Raw genomic sequence first — 20324 nt, 5'->3', positions numbered from 1 at the left:
CGATATTCAAAACCGACTGGCCCATTTCTCTTTAACATCTACTTCTATCCAGATCTGTGGTACACCAGGCCACGTTGGTAATCACAGGAACGAGCTCACCGACACCGCAGCTAAATCTATCTGCTCTGGTACTATCACTGCTGTGCCTGTTCCATACATGGACTATGGTCCTGTATTCAGTTGTCAGTCGACTTGGAATGAGTAACGTGAACACATGCTTTTTCCAGATAAAACCCTCTATTGGACGTTGGCCATCTTATTTCCGTAAGAATCGAAAAGACGTTTTCCTAACTAGACAACGCATTGGTCAGTTTTTCAACTCATCGTTTTCTTTTATTTGGGACTGATGCACTAATGCGTGGTCTGTGTGACACTCAGGTCACAATAATCCACATCCTACTGTCATGCCGTCTTTGAGAGTCGTAACGACGGCACCATTTTAAACATGTTTTGTCCCCAGGTTTACCCCTGACGCTGGACAGTGTCACTAGCAATAGTGACACTGCCCACCTTTCAAATGCTTTAGGTTTTTTAAAGGCCATTGACTTTTTAATGCTATTCAAGCTTTCCATCAAAAATTAAACTTTGTTTTGTTTTAACATGATTCCTTGTTACGAATTTTAAGAATTTTACTTTTATTTTGTTAATCGGTTATTTGGCGCAGATAGCCCAATTGCTTTGCGCTATAAAATGCCAAACAACCACATTATGAACATTCCTACTTTAAAGAGTTTAAATGTAGCACCTAGTAAAATTTCAAAGTAGTTAAAACTTATAAACCTAAACATTCCGTGAATCGTGAGTAGTTTTACAGTTTAGAAAAACTTAGCACTAAAATCCTACAATTTTGAATTTGAAGTATAATTATGTTTCATATATTTTATATTATTTTGTTTAAAACTGTGAGTTTGTTATTGTTCGCCCGATTGTAGCTTTTGTATCATTTAGTTGTTGCAAATGTAGTCTTTATCTTCTCAGTAGTGAGTTACTATCAAATTATCTTGAGAAATTAGGAACATGACAGTCACCTGTGAAAACAAAACTATCACAGCCATGGTTGCCTGATTTAAATTGGATCCGCGAGCTATGGTGTCGTGTCACTATATTGTTGGTGGATTAGAGCTTGAAATTAACTAAACAGTCAGAGATTTAATGGTTAACACGAATTTAAATGTATCCCTGTGTAAGTGTTATTTACTGAGTTAAAATCGTCCAAATACTACACGTAAAAGATCTAACTAACCTTGCTGATGTTTAGTCTAATTATTTTCCATTTTTTTTAAATTACAGTTTTGTATATGCTTTTAATTTATTAAAGTATTTTTCATCTAAATAAGTATGAATTGTGTTTGTTTCTTATTTAACCCTAATCTCTGGATCCCAAAGCTTTTCGGAACAAAAAACAAACCTTAGTCGCGTGGCTAGTTTTATAGCCTACTTGTACCGATTCATGATTTTCTTATTAACAAGATCAGGTGTTATAATGTTATCGTATTTTTATTTTTCTGAATATAAAACAAAATGTCTTATTCTTCTGTTTTATCTTATCCAACTTCGTCACTCCCAGAACGGGTGTGTATTAATCCCTCGCACGTGGCCTTCACGAGTTTAAAGTGGCCTCGCTGTTTGGTCTTTCGGCTGTATTAAAGATGGTGTTCTTCACAAGGACGTCGTCTTTTCTTGGCAGCCACGTCGTGAGTGAAAGAGGTGGGGTTTGTCCCCCTGGTGTCACGGCCGAGCCCCGTAAGGCGCTCTGATTTCGTGATTTCGGTGAGTAGAGTGGAAAGATCAAACACCGAAATGTCGGCCAAGGACGATTCTGTATGGTGCATGACTTCACCAATCTTCCAGGGACGTGAAATAAACATTTAAAACAATAAAATAATACTTTTATATTAACCAATTATATGCTGAGCTCAAAACTACCGTTAAACCAAACGTAAACAACAAATAACTCAATAGTCTGCACACAATGTTCTGTTAAACATGGTGTTAAAGGGTATCAGCGAGAAACAATGTTGTCAAAAACTGTTAACATTGTACGCCATATGAGATTAAACAGCAATAGTGTTAAAACATAAATTAAAATTATGTCACGTTAAACATAGTAACTAAATAGTGATCTACGCTGTTCTTCTGTATTCAACATGAAATCATACTTGGAACATAAAAGCAGTTTTTATTGGTTCAGTTCCGACCAGTAAATACGATTACAATAACTCTAGATGAAAATCAAAATACTGTTGAATGAAAGACTGAATTTTATCAGTCAACTTGATTTCCTTTTTGTTATTTTTTAATGTAGCTGCATTATTAAAAATATTATGATATATACATAGAACTTTAGATATTTCCTCTTATAAAACAAAACACAAATCTCAGTGTTAAGAAAATATAGTGATATTTGATAGAACGTTAAACAATAAAACATAATTTTCTGATAAGCAATACGTAGCAATAACTACCAAACCAATCATAGTCCAAAGCAATGTGTTTTTAATAATACTCTGCCTTAACTGGAAAAACCTGTATTGTTCATTGCATCGTGTAATTAGTAAATTATAACGTAACTATATTAAACCAGTAACTGTTTAGTTTAATGAAAGAAAATCACAATAAAATATTACAGTAAAATACTACCATGTAGGTAGACGAATAAAAACAAATTACTGTTCTCTTCAGTAATTTGGCCCGGCATGGCCAAGCGCGTAATGCGCGCGACTCGTAATCCGAGGGTCGCGGGTTCGCGCCCGAGTCGCGCGAAACATGCTCGCCCTCCCAGCCGTGGGGGCGTTATAATGTTACGGTCAATCCCACTATTCGTTGATAAAAGAGTAACCCAAGAGTTGGCGGTGGGTGGTGATGACTAACTGCCTTCCCTCTAGTCTTACACTGCTAAATTAGGGACGGCTAGCACAGATAGCCCTCGAGTTGCTTTGTGCGAAATTAAAAAAAAAACAAATTACTGTTCTCTTCAGTAATGCTGCTCTTACCCTAATAATCATATTTCAGACTAATACTTTAGAACGTTCATTAAAAAATGTGATAACATTATTTTGAAAATCACAGAATCATCATATCCAGTGAAATCATTACCAGACTAAAAGAATCAAGCCAATATTTGTTGTTGTTATAAGAACAAAATACATCCCGTCCCTTTAGTAACATCCTTACCATAGAAAATGATCCAGCACTGTGTGTAGTTATGTCACTATGAAAATGACTGCTGGAAAAATAAGGCTTCAATTCTTGCATTGGTGTCATCATCAAAATAAAACATGACTATAAAAAAATTAAAAAACAAGCCCCCGTTTAGCTGTAACTGTCAGAACAAAATACCATTCAGGACATGACTGTCAGAAAAAAAAAATCTCTCTTGGAGTATTGGTTTCATTATGAGAACAAAATATTCTTCAGAATATGACTCTCAGAAAAAATTCCCTCTTCAAGTATTAGTCTCATTATCAGAAGAAAATGCTATTCATGATATGACTGTTAGAAAAAATTCCCTCTTCAAGTATTAGTCTCATTATCAGAACAAAATGCTATTCATGATATGACTGTTAGAAAAAATTCCCTCTTCTTGTATTGGTCTCATTATCAGAATAAAATACCCTTCAGGATATGACTCGCAGAATAAAATGAACGCCCACTTAGTGTATTAGTGACATTATAAGAAAAAAAAAATTATTTCTTTGCACCTACAAGTTTCACAGCTGGATAAAAAAATCCCTTATTTTTCTCAATTGCGTCATCATTAGAGCAAAATGCCGACCATGAAAGCACTATCAGGAAAAAGAAGATACCAAATGTTGTATTGTTATACACAACGTGTTGTAGTAACTATCAAAGTAAAATTCACTTCATCACTTGGAGATGACTTTTACAGAACAAATTATCCTTATGTTCTGTGTATACGTCTTTAGAGTTTTTGTTGTTGTTTTCGTTTTGACAAATCTCCTCCCGGAGCTTCCCGGAACTACTGCCTTCGTTAGAATCGTTCTGACCTTGAGTATTTATGTTTACACTCAGCACACATACACTCTAAACCCTTGCGGTTGTGCGACGCTTCTAAATACCTTACTTTTTTTTTAAGGTTTAGATTTTCCGACGTATTAACTTCTAGAATGGAGATAATATGTAGTACAACGTGACCCATAATCGTAAATGCATTGTCTAATAATGTCTATTGTTGCATGTTTTCATAAACAAGTGAGTATTGGTATTCTAGTTTTAGTGCAGTACTAATTATAAAACGCGTTAATGTAATGATGATGATTCTACTGGATGAGAAGTACGTCTGTGAATCTAAAACGCTGAAAACTGAGTTTCGATACTATGGTAGACACAGCACATATAGCCCAATATATAGCTTTGTGCTTAACAATAAACAAAAAAACAGTGTAGTAAATGTTTCCACTTATATCATAAGAGTAGCTTTCAACGAGTGAACTTTTATAACGTTCGTGAGACGTGAAACATCGAGAAACTGGACTCAGAAAAGCCATGAGACGGAGTGAATTGCTGTAAGTAAAAACTAATATGCATTCCTAAATTTAAAAACTATGCGACATTTTACAGAATAGCAAAAGGAAAGCGTTTGTTTTCTCATTGACAGACAGTGATCATATACCTTCTACCTGCTATTACATTTCTGTTCAAATAAACAGCGAATAAAAATATTTTATAGGCAGCACAAATAAGTTCACTTCCCACGAGGAACAGAGCGTTTTGTTCAATCTGTTGCAGTGTAGACTTAAAAAGATGAGGATTGGTTTCAACTATGATACCGTAGTTTGTGTGCTGTTGAAATCTAGTTAGAACTGATACTATTTACACTTTTACATATTAATGTCATTGGATTTCGTTATAAAGAAAGGTTTATAAGGTTTAATTAATTTCTGTTTGTAACTGGCCACCTTGAGGTGAAAACATTGACTTGAAATACTGTCCAATGAGGTTCAGAGAAAAAAAAAGGAACACTTTCCAAACTGGACTAGTGAACTACTTGAAATAAGCATTAATGTTGGTATTTTTAACTGAACGGCGTCTTACACGACACGTAGATCATAACCCCTAAGGTTCATACACAGCCATCACTGGTTCTCGTAAATGCTGATTAGAGGAAGAGCAATCGGTCAGTAGCTCCAGTCGCCTATGGTATGGCTATTATTAATCTAATAGAAGTATTGACCAATACAGTTACACCACTACCACTATCAAAAAGGTAGAACGTGCTCCGTGGCACGTAGGCGCTCAAACATTGGACCTTCCAGACCAAAGTCGGGCAAGCTAACCACTAAACTACGCCTGTCTATATCAGAAAGATAAAATATGAAACTAAGCCAGAAAATGTTAGTATGAAGCACAACTCTTTTAATTGTGATTGAAGTGGAACAGGAACCTTAAATATTATACAAAATCTAAATATTTCATTTTTTTAAGAGGGCAGAATTTCTTTCTTATCATGAGCAATTCAATTTTCTTTTTGGGTCGAGTAATTATATTAGTAACGTAAATTCTTTTAAGTTTGAGTTCACATGTTTGTATTGACAACTTCAATCAATGTGAACCTGAGTTAAAGTATAAAACGTGATTAACATAATTTATACGAACTTTTACTTAAGAGATCTATCGAATTAAGTCATACAATTTTATCCTAGTTAACGTGTCTATGTGATTAACGCCTCTCTTAAAAAAAAAAACAATATCCAAGTCCATGTAGTGGGAGAGGGGCAACACGATAAGTAATGGATTGTTGGGATCGAGTGAAGTGTGCTTGTAATTTACCTGATGGTCCCTACGGTGATCATAGAGGACGTTCTAGGTCATTTTCAAAACATCATGGCGAACTGGGTGGTGAGAACCTCATTGCCTTGTGGATAAGACTCTTTATCAAAGGCTAAAAGATTAAACTTTAACTAAATTCCACAAAAGATAATTGCAAACCACCGTTGTATTTGTCAAGAACATTATGATCCAATAGTTGTTAAATCATAGATGCGATAGCTTGAAAAATGGTCCCAACAACAAAATCATTTCGCTCGGTAGGGGCATCTCTGTGCAACTGGTGATACTAGACTGTCACCAAGTTACTGTTCGCTTTAAAAATTAAATTAAACTAGCAATGTGGAATTTACGAACGCTTTTTCAAAAAGGAAAATCAGACACTACCAAACATGAAATACAAACATTAAAAATAAATGAAGTGAGAGGGACCGTAGCAATATTAATAATAATAAATGAACACAGAATTTTATTCTTAGGCAGAGTTAAACATGAGAACGGAGTTGCTGTAATCTTGGACCAAGGCAGAGCAAATGAATAATGGATATTGGGCCATATTTTACGGAATTCTACTTGCTAAATTAATTAAAGGCCGTTCTATCATATAAGTTTATGCACTGAAAACAGATCAACCAAATGAAGATTATAAAACATTTTATTAAAAATACGAACAATCCAAATATCATTGTAAATCTCGAGACATCTTAATTATACTTAGAAAGTTTAATGCTTAAATTAAAAATGTCAAGTAGATGATGTTGTAAGCTCATATAGATTAGGATCGAGAAATTTAAAAAACGAAAATCTGATAGAATGGACAAAAACACAAGATGATCATTGCGTTTACAATCTACCAGCGATAATCAAAGCGTCTGTGTACCTTGGTCAATCCACAAGATCGTGCTATAAATGAAATTGATTACATTTTAATCAACAAGAGCATCAAAGTTGTATTACAAAAAGCAAAAACTTATCTTCGTATTAATTATTACGTACCAGTATGTGATCCCCTTCAAGTGAATCTGTAGATATACATATACTAAATTAAAAAAATCATATTAATGAGTTTTGGTTTATGGCTTGAATATTTTATGGTTATAATATAAGTAATCAGAGGTTGGGATTTGCTGTTTTTAACGCAGTCCTTTCTCGTGAATTTGTTTATTCATTTAACTTCATTTAAATATGAATTATTTAATTTCACTAAAGGTTAAGACTGATAGATGGTGCAACCCCACCGCAATGTGGGTTCTGTCCCTGCAATCACCTCCAAAACTTAGGATACATTTTATAATCCAGTGTTGTAGCTTGTACCCTAGGATACTTTTCTTTTTTAAACAAAATGTGCAACGTATTTTAAAATAAAATAAAAATTTCATGTTAATGTGTTTTGGTTTATGGCTTGAAAATTGTATGGTTATAATATATATACATATATAAAGCACCAACCTTAAGTGAATTAGACATGGATATATTACAACGTGATACAATTAGGAAATAAAAATTCAAAGCAGCAGTTTAAAGTTTTTTATCACACTTTGTAAAACATTGAATTATAGAATATTAATGGATACAACATAAAGTTTCAGCAATTCAGTAAAAATAAAAAAAATCCAAAATAAATGAGAGAAAACAGGAATGAGTGGATGACAAACGAAGTACTTAATCTTGTGGAAAGAAGACAAGGAAAGGTAAGTAATGACAAATATAATAAACTTAAGAATAAGATAAAAAAGAGATTCAGTTCGGTATGCTAAAAACATAAAAAGACACATACTAAAAATAACAGATATTACTGAAAAAAGTGATACTCCTTAAGTAAATGCATGGAGACAAAGGAGGAAAACATTATTATGGAAAAAAACAAAACAGAAACCGTACAAAGGATCAAAATATATTAAAAACTATATGATGATGACAAGAGTAAAAAACCAATAATACAGAAAATAGAAAAGAACCATTCATAATGAAAGGTAACGTTAGAAAAGCAGTCAAGATGACATTAGAATCATAAACAATATGTACTGGAAGCAAAACACAGCCATAGAAATAACAAATGAATACTGGAAAATTTCAAGAAATAAAACAAGGTGTTATACAAGAGTGTATTTTACCCAAACCTTTTCTAAATTTATAGTGAAAGGATTCTCAGAAGTATAGAAAAAAAAGACCGATAATTAAAGCTGAAAGACATACCATCATCAACCTTAGGTATGGAAATGTTTTTTACTTGTGTTAGAGCAAAGCCACATTGAGCTATCTGCTATGTTTATTTTGGGAAATCCAGCCCAGAATTTTAGTTTTACTAATCCGTAGACTTACCTATGTCTCATGAAGGAACTAGTATTCAGGTTACAAGGTTCTACTTGCTAAGAAGTTCAGACACCACTTGAAGCAGCTGAAACAGGTTCATAAGAGCGCTGCATGGACAAAGAAGAAGAGTAGTGAAAGGTATTGGTGATCTGTATAAGTTAGTGCAACACGTAACATCATCATGAAGACAGGATAGAGAGGAAATGCCTTCATGAGGATGTGGTGAGAACAAAAAAGTTGAAACACAGTAATAACTAGGAAGATAGAAGGAATGAGAAGTGTAGGAAGATAAAGAATAAAAATGCTTGATATACTCACAAAATTGTTAGGAACCGTGAATAACAACACAGATATATTGACGAGCCTTAGAGACAATAGAATTAGAAAGCCATGATGGACAACGCCTGCATGTAGGTATCTCAATGAAAAAGACGAATGTGGTTAACAGCATTCATTTTAATGTTTAAATATTGTATCTTCGTGTTTGCTTAAGACATTTTATATTTTATTTTAAGTAGAACTACAATTAACTGGGACCATTTTAATGTTTAAGTACTTACGTTGTGGCGACGAATATAAATCTTTGGCAAGATTACTAGATATCTGGTAACAAGAGTTTATTCATTAAATAATAACTAATTTTTCGATAACCATACACTAATTGTTAATTAGTTATATTTTACTGTTCAACTTCTAACCAGTTACCGCCCTCCGAGAGCCCCTAAGAACTGTTTATGTGTTGTTAATAGGGGAGATTCGAAACTACTTCTTCGTAGAAATCCAGTGCATTAGATCTATTGTAATAACTATCTTCTGATATTTGTTTGTTTGATTTTTTTCTTGAAAATTTACTCAAGGTATCTTTGCTAGTTGTCACTAATTATGAAGTACGAGGTTAAAAGCAAGTCGGTTAAGAAATAACACATACACAACACGAAGTACTGGACTACTCATCACCAACTAATAATGGGGTTCAACGCTATATATATATCATTTCTCTATCCAAACAAAGAAAGCATGGTAGACAAGCGGGATTCGATCCCACGAGCTGAAAATTGCAAATCTAGTGCCCTAATCACCAGGCCTGTATCTTGTATTTACTGATACTTGATTATCTTTGGAGGATGAATTTATTGCGTATTTGTAGTGATTTGGTTTATGGTCAACCCGATCGTTGTATCAAAAGTTTGCAGACGTACCGTTGAACCAGGGGGAAGGGGTAGATCTGTATTAGTCTCAGATATTGAACGATGTTGATAAGTGATATTTTCTTTGGTACTGTACAAATTACTTTGTGCTATTTATATTTATAAGGGAATGTGATGTGTTTATTTATTCTAGTTAACTTATAATTAAGTTTTATAAATCCCTGAATTCTCTACAAAGTCCTGGATCGTACCAGGCCCTCAAGTACTTACGGTGAAGCTATGACGATAGAATAGCGATCGTTGCTATAGCTAGCAGCCTATCCATTAACTGAAGTTGACAGAACAGACACATCAACTCTAATTTAAGACGAATCATGCATTAATATATTCACTTGGTCCATAAAGCAGAATTAATGACCCAAGAAACGACTCAAAATAATTAACCGTTTAAGGCTGTTGGTCCACTTCAACCACAATTCAAAGTTATACATAATAATGACGTCTTATGGTTTAGTTGAATGTTTTGTATATTTTAGACAGTCAGACGTTGTTTAGTGGTTAGCTTGCCAGGCTTTGGTCTTGAAGGTTTAATGTTTGAGCCCCTACGTGCCACGGAGCACACTCTACCCTTTTGGTTGTGGTGTTGGTGTAACTTTATTGGTTAATACTTCTATTAGGTTAAGAATAGTTATACCATAGGCGACTGGAGCTGCTGATCTTTGCTATTTCTCTAGTCAGCAGTTATGAACAAGCTATGACTGTGTCTGAATTAGAGTTTCTAATCCAGTCGTTTAATCTACGTGTTACATAAGGCACCATTTACTCAATTCCTACTGTAGGCAGCTCGCAGACTCAATTTCTAAAGCGTTTGGTAGTAGTTCAATAAATGTTTTAACTCCGAGGTATGCATTCAAAAATAAGCTCAGAACCAACTTTGAAAACCTATTTATACATTTCTCTTCATAAGAAAATTCAATGACACTTACGTAAAAGTTTTCAAATCGTAAATAATAACATCTCCAACTAAATTTTGAAGGAAAGCACAAAAACAAAACTTTATATTCTCGAACTATTCAATAATATTTCAAACCGAAATCTCTTCTAAGTTTACTCGAATGGTGTTAAACAAAATATTTTTCCAACTGATCATGACAACAGTTTTAATGTTTGTATCACTTGCCTTTGCGTTTAAGAAATAGTATTTTGGCGTTTAGCTGATGTTACTATGCGGTTAACTAGCTATTTTAGTGTTTAGTAAATTTGACCGATGGCTAATCTTAGTATTTTTAACTTTTAACTTGTTTGACTTTGTAATTAACAGGAGCATTTTAACTTTAAGCTCTTGTTGCTATGTAGTTAGCATAAAGTATTTTATATTTGATGCCAAGTGATGACGTAATTATCTTGAATTATTAATTGCTTGCATTCTCGATTTATATGAATTACTTCTTAAACAATCAGAAGAGGATTCAGGTTTCCATTACTTGGCTCCAGGTTTGCTATATGAAATAATAATATTTTAAAATTAAATTTAATAATTTTCAAACAAATGATTTTTATCAGAAATGTTTTAATAGTTGTTGTTTCTTAATTAGCTAGTTTTATGTTATACCGTTTTGGTTAGAAGATTTATTTGCTAAGTACAAATCTATGTGTATTGTGCCTAACATGAGTAGAGAAAAACCAGCTTTTAGCGTAATAACCCATCAGATAAACAGTTGAGCAGCTAGAGGGCTCACTACAGTAATGATGGTACAATACCTTAGTCAGTACATGATCATCACTTTCGAAGCAATACAGACTAGAAAATAAGAAATACGATGAAATCCGAGAGTTAGGTTATCATTTTGGTAGAATGTATCAATTGCTCTTGTAATTACGCTCTTGGTCAGCATATTAAGATCTACATATAAAATATTACATCATAATGCAACCTTCACCTGTTCATTTCCTCAGAACACCAAGATACGCCATTCTTTCTTACTTTATTTATATAGAATTAACAAATTATTCAGTCGTTAAAACTTATTAACATTAACCTGCTTCGAATAGCTGCAGTAACGAAATATGAACTGCAAAACAGTGAGCATAGTTTGATGAAATATCATAAGTTTTATTGTTTTATCGTCAAAAGACATCTATATATGTATACACCGTTTTAACATACTTTGCATGTCTTTGACTTTTGTCGTTTAGCAACATACACTGTTGCATAGGAAATCTTCCAACTGCTGAAACCGTGAGACACTGTTTACACGATAACTTATTGAATACAGCATCTCATCCAAGAAGGAAAAAAGCAGATTATTAGTATTACGTTTAATGAGACTCGAGTTGTTAGCTTTCTAAAAGTTTTTGTGATAAACATAAAATGTTATTCTTGAAGCACTTTCTTATAGAAGTTTATTTAAACTTTAAAAATGTTTGAGAGAAATAAACGGAATAGAAACTATTTTTTTTATCTCAGTTTTCTCTCAGGAAATCTAGTTTGCCTTCAAGATCTATTGCCCCAATAAGTGGAGTTGACGTTAATCATTCAGCGTTTTATCCGCACTACTCTCAAGGACCACACATTCATTTAACACGTGCACTACTAGAATATTTCTGTGGTATATTAATTAAGAATAAAGCTTGTTTTTCAACAACAGACGGCGCTATGGATTAAGGTCACACAATATAGATATCCGGTGAAACGCAATATTCTGACAAGTAGCCAAACCAACATTTAGATATTTCAGTTAACTCCCGTTATTATTTAGCCTATATCCTTGTCTGTTTTCTTTCTTTTTTTAGGATCATAGTATCCAAACACGAGGATTATTTCGAGCTGTTTCACATCTGTTCCTAGTATTACGCTAGTTTTACCAAACATTTCTGAAGGTTGTAATGATGTGATATGATCTGGTAACATATGACGTTATTAAGTGGAGTTTTATTGTTGTTGTTTTGTACAGCCTAAAAATGTATTCTTTAATTTTTGTTTGTGTACAGGAAAACACAGCTTAAATCATAAAAGTAGTAACAAATCAAATGCCGGTGGAAAAAACAAACCACCTCTTGAATTACATTGGAAATGTTTCAAACAACCAATACACCAAGTCAGAATATAAACTTTAGAAAATATTGTATTTTTGTATAAATGGTTCTATTTCTTCTTTAACCAGGATATCTCAGTTTTATCAAATTAAGTCATTGAGATTCCATCTAATACTAACTAATATGTTTCCGTTAATTATTACTAGCGTTGATAAGAACTTGTTTTACTTTTAAAAAATCAGATGTTTTCTTACGATCAAATTAAATCATTTCAAAGATTCTAGCATTAAGTGGAAACGTATTATTCTACAAAAAAAACTTTTCAAAATCCAAAATAGTATTCAATTCCTTTAGTTATAAAACTATATTTTAATTATGGTAAAAGTATTTTGTGTCAATGACCTCCATAAAAACTGAGTGTAGAACATGAACTATTATTAAGCCCCTTCCCCCCACTTTTATACCAAGGCTTCACAGCATAAATAATTTAACCACAGCCGTAAGGGCTATCTATTAGCAACTAACTGTGAAGCACAAGTCTTTTTACCTGACATTTTACCCTATCATGTCTTGCAGTTGTTGATGTAATAATGCATGAAACGAAAGTTGTTCAGCTAATATCTCGAAGTAAACTAGATTGGAATTGTTCGTTGCAGACATAGAATTACATAGCTGAACAAAAGTTTTTCCAGTTACATAAAATGTTATCTTAGCTAATATTTCCTAAGGCTGTTCTAAGTGTAAGGTGGTTGTAAAAAGTAGATAATATCGTTGTTACTTCTAGAACCATGTGCTAAACTTAATAACATCACTTACACGGAAAAACACAGCCAGGAAGTAGAGAACCCACCATCTGGTGTATAAATAAAAGAGGACATCGTTTCCACACAAGTTTGAATTTTGCAGAATCTAAAAAAAAATCATTATATCTTATATACGTTTTGTTATTATTTCATAAACCATTATAGGTATACAGAAAATAAATAACTATGATACGAAACACAAGAAGTTTTCACTATGTTGTCGACGTTAAATACAGGAAGTGCCTTACAATATAGATAATATGTTAATATATTGTCGATGTTAAATATAGGAAATGCCTACACTATAGGTGTGCAAGACAGAAAGAAAAAGAAACACCATTATAATTGTGTAGAACAGAAATAAATTTGATTCTAGATGTTAAGAACAGGACGTAACTAAACTGCACTATAAACTTAAAACACAGTAAGTTAATACATTATCGGTATAGACTACAGAAAGTAGCTACGTTGTTGGTGCGCAAAACAGGAAATATCTATATTGCAAAAGTGAAGTAAAGGAGTTCGTAACTTATGGATAGATGTGAAATATAGGAGCTCATCACATTCTAGATGTACAAATTAGTAAGGGACTAATTTTAGACATACGAAGCAGGATATGTGAGAATTTTGAAATGTGGAATACAAGAATAATTAGATTGAAAATGTTCAGAACAGAAGTGAAAATTAAACGTAGATATATATCTAATAACGACTCTTAGAAACCTTACAAAATACGATGCTGATTTTTATATTATGATAACAGTCGTGAACACTTTTTCGTAAGTCAGATAAACATAGCTGTTAGAACTTTATACATAAGTCAAATATGCAGATCTGTTAACGTATTTTCATAAATCAGGTATATGGAGTTGTTAACAATTATGGGTAAGTCAAATATGCAGTTATTAACACCTTTAGACATCAATAATTGTTTGTTTAAACATAACTTTCTATATATACATTTTTCTTACATTTAGCGTTACTAAACTGCACACTGATAGGACTAATTGAACAAACCGTAAGAAACGTTGGAAAAAAATTTGTACATCTTTATTTTCATCATGATTCACATGAAAGTTTCATCTTGGAGTTGTTAATCTCAGCAGTATACTTATACTTTTTGATCAAAGCAAACTATCCACATTAACCATGCTAAACGTAACTCAATAAATTAGGTAAGTAATTTTATACGCAAGTCCAAGTAGGGCTATGTAATGTCATAATGCGAAAACTTATAATGTATATAATACTTTGACTGATTTCGGCTGTAATTCTAATATGTCATGAGGTGTTTAGCTCAGGAGACTTAATATTAGTCTCCTATCAGAAAAAAAAACTACAGACATGGAGTGAAACTAAAAACTAATCTGACAATCTGTATAGATTGTGCTACCACAGGGTGTAGTGATGCAACTAGTGGGGTAGTGGGCGTAGTGTAGTTTAGTGTAGGTGGAAAGGGGAGCGGACCATGTAAGTCTCCCTCTGCTAGTACAAAGTCTTTTCTGCACCAGAACTCTTGCAGTGCCTCTTCGTGGCAACACACAGTAACTGGCATCTCACGGCCTCAGGCTAAATTGCAAGAGATCTCGGAGCATCTTGAGCCCCAGAGGTACGATGTGCATGACCCATCAGTGCGTGGACACGTCCTGATATCCACCATTCAAGACCCAACTATGGGTTAAATACTTCTTCTGCCTTGTGGATTAGGATTTTTATCCATGATAGAGAGGAGGAGGAGTGACTGTCCTCCCGGTGGATGAGAATTCTTCTAAACAACCTGCGGCTCAACTTGAGTCCTGGAGAGGACACTCCAACTGCTGATGCTGCTACCAGCAGACACAATACGGTAGGTGGCAGTCACCGGTTGTAAGGGTGGCCATATCGGCGTAAGGATACCTGCCAGGGTTCGTCTACGACGGTGGGTGTGTTATTTAGCGCCATTGATCAGTCGCCAGGTTTGGCAACAGGCATTGACCAGTCTCTGTCTACCTGTTCCATTGGGCGTATGGGGCTTAGGGGCAGTGCTCCAACAAGTGGACAGTTACTTGTCGCCTACAGATACAATAAACTCGAGAATTAGCGCCCATGCGGGTGCTGGACAACGCTACGGTGTGCTTGTGCCTGGACAGATGACCCAAATGGTCAATAGAAGAATAGTAAATAGAAGTAAGAGAAGGAAAAGAGGTCCTAGGAAGAAGAGGCCTGGGAAAAGAGCTGGAAAGAGACGACTCATTGGAAAGTGTGAAAGACTGAGAATGAAATATTTTATGATTGCATTCTGCAACATTATGAAGATAAGAGGAAACAAACTTATCTTGGAGAAAGTAATTGGGGCATTCGACCTGATACTTCTGCAGGAGACCAAGCTTCAAGACAATGCTGATATCGATCTGTAAAGATGGATTTTGAATAGATTGTTAGGCAATAGTGGACTAGTCATCGCTAGCAGGATAGATAGCACTATCAGAGTGAAACGTCTGGATGGCCAAGCATACAACACCCACAACAGGAAAATCCAGTTAATGAGAGTGTCCGACCACAGACTACCAAGCCCACTCACTATGGCCAACCTTTATATGGCCTGTGACAGTGCACCTAGTGCTAAAGTGTAAGGAATGTCACTTGAATATGCTGTACAGAAGCCTTTGCTTTCAGTAGTTGATTATGCACTACCCCTGGCACGACTCAGCAACAACCAACTTGGAAGGATGGAAAGGCTGCAGAATGCGTGTCTCAGGATCATCATAGGTCACACCAAATCAACTACAGTGCAAGTATTCCATCATCTCACTGGATTCCCACGTATCAAGGACAGACAAACATCACAAAGAACCATGCCGTTTGCCAAGGCTAGGCAAAATCCAAATCATGGACTTCATATCCTTACAAGGAAGTAGTCTTTCACTGATGAGCCATCCAATCAACAAAGATGTTCTCTATGCCACACAAGACTTGAAGTAGCACCTAGGTCTCATCTAAAGAGGAAGATGTGGCTTGAAGTAGCTGCACTGGCTTGCAAGAAGATCTGCAATTCATATTCCCTTTTCAACCAATTTCCATGGCTTTGGTCTGCTGGCAGCAATCAGCACGCCAGAGAATCAGAGAGTCTCTTATGCACTCAGAAAAGGGAGATAGAATTCTCAACTTCAGGACCTCTTTTGGCATCTCTCGTGACAACCACAACAAAGTTCCGGACAGATGTCAAAGGAACTAGTTGATCACCGGCAACATTAGAACATTAGTAGAAGTACACTCGACTTCCCATTGACCGGAAGGGTCAAGGCGGAGAGGATTTGTGACCTGCTGGTCACACACCCCGGATTGCCCACTGGCCAACCCAAGTAGCAAATAAACACACCCGTTTACGTTTCTACTTATAAATATTAGAACGCGTTATTTCACCTGTTGTGTATCTTAGCTATTATCAATGTTTTCGGCTGTGATTCTAATACTATATTACAAGAGCGTCCAGCTTAGAAAGTTTGGGTTAGTCGTAAGTGCATATATTAAAATGAATATTAAAATTAAGCTTTATAATAAGAGTATGCTAAAAACAAATAAAGCTAATATGCAATGACATTCGATATATTAAATAGTAAAATAAATACTGTTAAAGAGATTGCTATATGTAGATATACAGTATGCAATATCTATGGAACAGGAAAACACTAGTTCTTGGCTTGAACTACTACTGTTGAAGCAAATGTCCGTGAAAAAATGTAACTTTAATATAACACACTTGGTTTTCTGCAACTGCTTCTAACAAGCCTTTATACAAACAAAACTCATTAAGCCACTTTTAGTGCGTGGTATTAGAAACAAGGTGCATCTGTGATAAATTTACTAAGATAAATGCTACTGTTAAAATTGGGTCGAATTAGCAGTAACAGTTTTTATAATACAACTGAAAAATGAAAGAAAAATTGAATATGATACAAATAAAAATAAGCGTATTAAATATAATGTATGGTTTGTCTAAAATCTTAACACTGTCTTTATTTCTAAAAATCCCATTAATAAACACATATAGATGTATGGTTTGTCTAAAATCTTAACACTCTCTTTATTTCTAAAAATCCCATTAATAAACACATATAGATGTATGGTTTGTCTAAAATCTTAACACTCTCTTTATTTCTAAAAATCCCATTAATAAACACATATATATGGCTGCAAGAAGACATACCTTTCGTTAAATCTTCTGTAAAAGCCGACGAGAACACGTTAAGTCTTTGAAATGAAAAAGTTCAACAAAAATAATAATACTTAGAAGGAAATTAAACTAAAAGTAAGTAAAATTTATTATGTTAATGACATTAAAGCTGTTCAATAAACAATATCCTAAATAATTAATGGTTATAAGTTTAAAGGTCATGATATTCTCTTAAACATCTAATCTCATAATTTGTAACAAGAATATTGTTGAATTATATCTGGAATGAAATGAATTTCGTATTGAAATTGCACAATGTTCTCAATGTGGAAAATTGAAATAAGTTTATATCATTACTTATTTTAAACATTCGTCTTTGTAAATGGAAGTTTATTAAGTTGAACTTGTCTATTTTATTGCAAACTTTAAACTAAGAATGTTTAATGAATGATGTTGGTTATAAATCATACAGTTTTCTTTCTTTTCATAGCTCTAGTGAATTAACTTGTTCAGTTCTGTCAAGGAAACATTGATAATTGGGTATAAGAATACAATTAACATATCTGCAAGTGTTACTAATGTACAAAGTATTACTATAGTTTTTCTTAGTCGAGTTTATGATGTATGAAAATTCTAGTTGGAATAAGTACAAATCTACATCTTGTAACTGAATATACCTGTCGCTGTCCAACATGTCTGTCAACAGCTACAGAGATTTCCAATTTTTACAAATGTATTGCCAATTAAAAAAACATGCCCTGCAAAAATTCAGTTAAGTATTATGATTGACATTGTTATAAAAAGTTCTATGTTTGTTTACTGATACAGGGTAGTAAATTACTAAAATTATTAAATAAGTATAAACTTTTCATATTCAAAAACTAACCTAAAAATTAATTTACTGAGATATTCAAATGCTTCTATTGTTATAGCTTTAAAACTACTACAGCTTCCAATTCACACATTTTAAGCTAAAACTAACTATAGAAATTAAACTAATATTTTATACAAACATTTATAAGTATGTTAATGAAACAGTCATTGAATAGCACAGGGTTTCCTTTCTGCTTATTTATTCCTGAAGTGACTATATTATTAAAGAGGTTATGGTAAACATGTTTTTTACTTCATCTAAGTAAAACATGCTAATAAACACACAATGAAAGCAAGAGTCTTTATTTCTTACTGTTTTATCATATTATAAATGTATTGATAAGCAAAATATGGTAACTCTGGGTATTTAACATTTAAGTGTTTATTTCTGTTTTAATTACTTTTTAACAAACAAACAGTGAAAAGCACGATCTTTGTTTCTATATATATTTTATTTTATTTTAACTGTATTCATAAACAAACAATGAAAAGTAGGAACTTTCTTGTCAACTGTTTTTTACCACAGTAAGCATGTTAATAAACACACCATGAATAGCAAGTTTTCTTTCTGTCCGTGTTTTTTCAAACGATATTGGTTGATTTAAACCGACTGAAGTCAGGTTATTTAGTTTTAACAATTGCTTCCCAGTGAAAGTGCGTAGTAAACAAACGGTGACAGGTACCAGGTTCAGCTTCTAAACTTTTTTTTTCTAGTTGTGTTATGATAATAATACACATGCTAATGCAAGAACAGGGTTTGGTTTTGTAACATTTTCAGTGCAATGGTTTTTCTGCAGTGTTAGTTAAGTGCACTAACAGGAGCATTGAACGATACCATACAACATAATGGAACTCATCTCCGACCAGAATCACCTAGAAGCAAAATTCTGCAGTATAGATAATGAACATACCTTTATTTATATACAAAAAAAGAACACGTGTGTGTGTTATACTGATAAAACTAATGTGTAGACTTTATTCCAAATCTCTTATAAGCTTTTCACCTCTAGGTAAATTAAATTAAAGTCTCACACTTAACACTAAACTAGTCTCTAGTGTTTGTTAAATGAAATAAAAAGTTAAGTCACCATTTAAATAAATATAAGACCAGTATTTGAATTCAAACACACACTTCAAAATTAAAAAGCTATAGTTGGGTAAATAAACACATAATGGCAAACATAGGTCTTTATTTGAACTTTTTCATACCGCTTAAAGTATATAAATAAACTGTTTTAATTACCAAACGTCCTCAAGTATTACAAATTAATACGTCCAGAAATAGCAATGTAATAAACATTTTACATATTGATGTGATTTTATCTTTATAAAGTATTAATAAGTATTTTTTAAGAAGTCATAACTTGCTTTCTAACCGTTTATCTCTGGTAAAAGTGTGTTAATGAACGTATTGAAATACAACTTACACAATTGTTCTCTATTTCTTTCTACTATTATCATGAGTACAAAAACAACAGTAAACTAGTTTTCTGTTTTAAAATTATTGTGTTTATAACGTACATAATCGTTAGGACGATGATTAGTTTTGCCAATCCCTACTTATTAAAAGTGTGTTAATAACCATTCAGCACAAAAATGAGTGTTTGATTTTTGAATATTTATTTTCAGAAATAGCATATAAATAAAAAAACACGAAGGAAAGTATTAGGCCTGGTTTCCATTTCCTATTCCTATGATTGAGTTAGCAAATAAACGTTTCTAACTACTTAATGACGAGAAACCCACTTGAAATAAAAATGTATCTCAGAACGGCTGGTATAGGTATTGAGTTTGTTTGTTTGTTTTTTGGAATTTCGCACAAAGCTACTCGAGGGCTATCTGTGCTAGCCGTCCCTAATTTAGCAGTGTAAGACTAGAGGGAAGGCAGCTAGTCACCACCACCCACCGCCAACATTTGGGCTACTCTTTTACCAACGAATAGTGGGATTGACCGTCACATTATACGCCCCAACGGCTGGGAGGGCGAGCATGTTTAGCGCGACGCGGGCGCGAACCCGCGACCCTCCGATTACGAGTCGCACGCCTTAACACGCTTGGCCATGCCGGGCCGTCGAGATCTTCTTAACCTGAAGATGACTTAGGAAGGTCGAAACGTTATTCTCTCCTTATCAATAAAAGTGTTATTACCCATACGAGCCGTTTGACCCTTATGAATGTGTTAATAAAATACCGTAGTAAACACGGTCATCT

At 33.8% G+C, this 20324-nt stretch overlaps 2 long non-coding RNA genes across 2 annotated transcripts in view; one reads left to right on the top strand and one right to left on the bottom strand.

Moving 5' to 3' along the window:
- Positions 1 to 1430: 1430 nt before the first annotated feature.
- Positions 1431 to 3894, bottom strand: LOC143240671 (uncharacterized). The gene is made up of 3 exons (XR_013021873.1): positions 3706 to 3894; positions 3175 to 3282; positions 1431 to 1844 (listed from the first exon to the last, which is right to left on the bottom strand). It is a non-coding gene; the product is annotated as an uncharacterized LOC143240671 (long non-coding RNA).
- A 143-nt stretch (positions 3895 to 4037) lies between these two features.
- The window catches only part of LOC143238694 (uncharacterized), a 43767-nt gene continuing 27480 nt past the window's right edge, over positions 4038 to 20324 (top strand). The window contains exon 1 of the long non-coding RNA XR_013020715.1: positions 4038 to 4526. This is a non-coding gene — a long non-coding RNA (uncharacterized LOC143238694). The remainder of the gene's footprint in view (positions 4527 to 20324) is intronic.

This window comes from Tachypleus tridentatus, chromosome 13 (genome assembly GCF_004210375.1).
Source record: "Tachypleus tridentatus isolate NWPU-2018 chromosome 13, ASM421037v1, whole genome shotgun sequence".
NCBI classification, from domain to species: Eukaryota; Metazoa; Arthropoda; class Merostomata; order Xiphosura; family Limulidae; genus Tachypleus; species Tachypleus tridentatus.
This window is presented reverse-complemented; position numbering and strand designations above follow the sequence as displayed.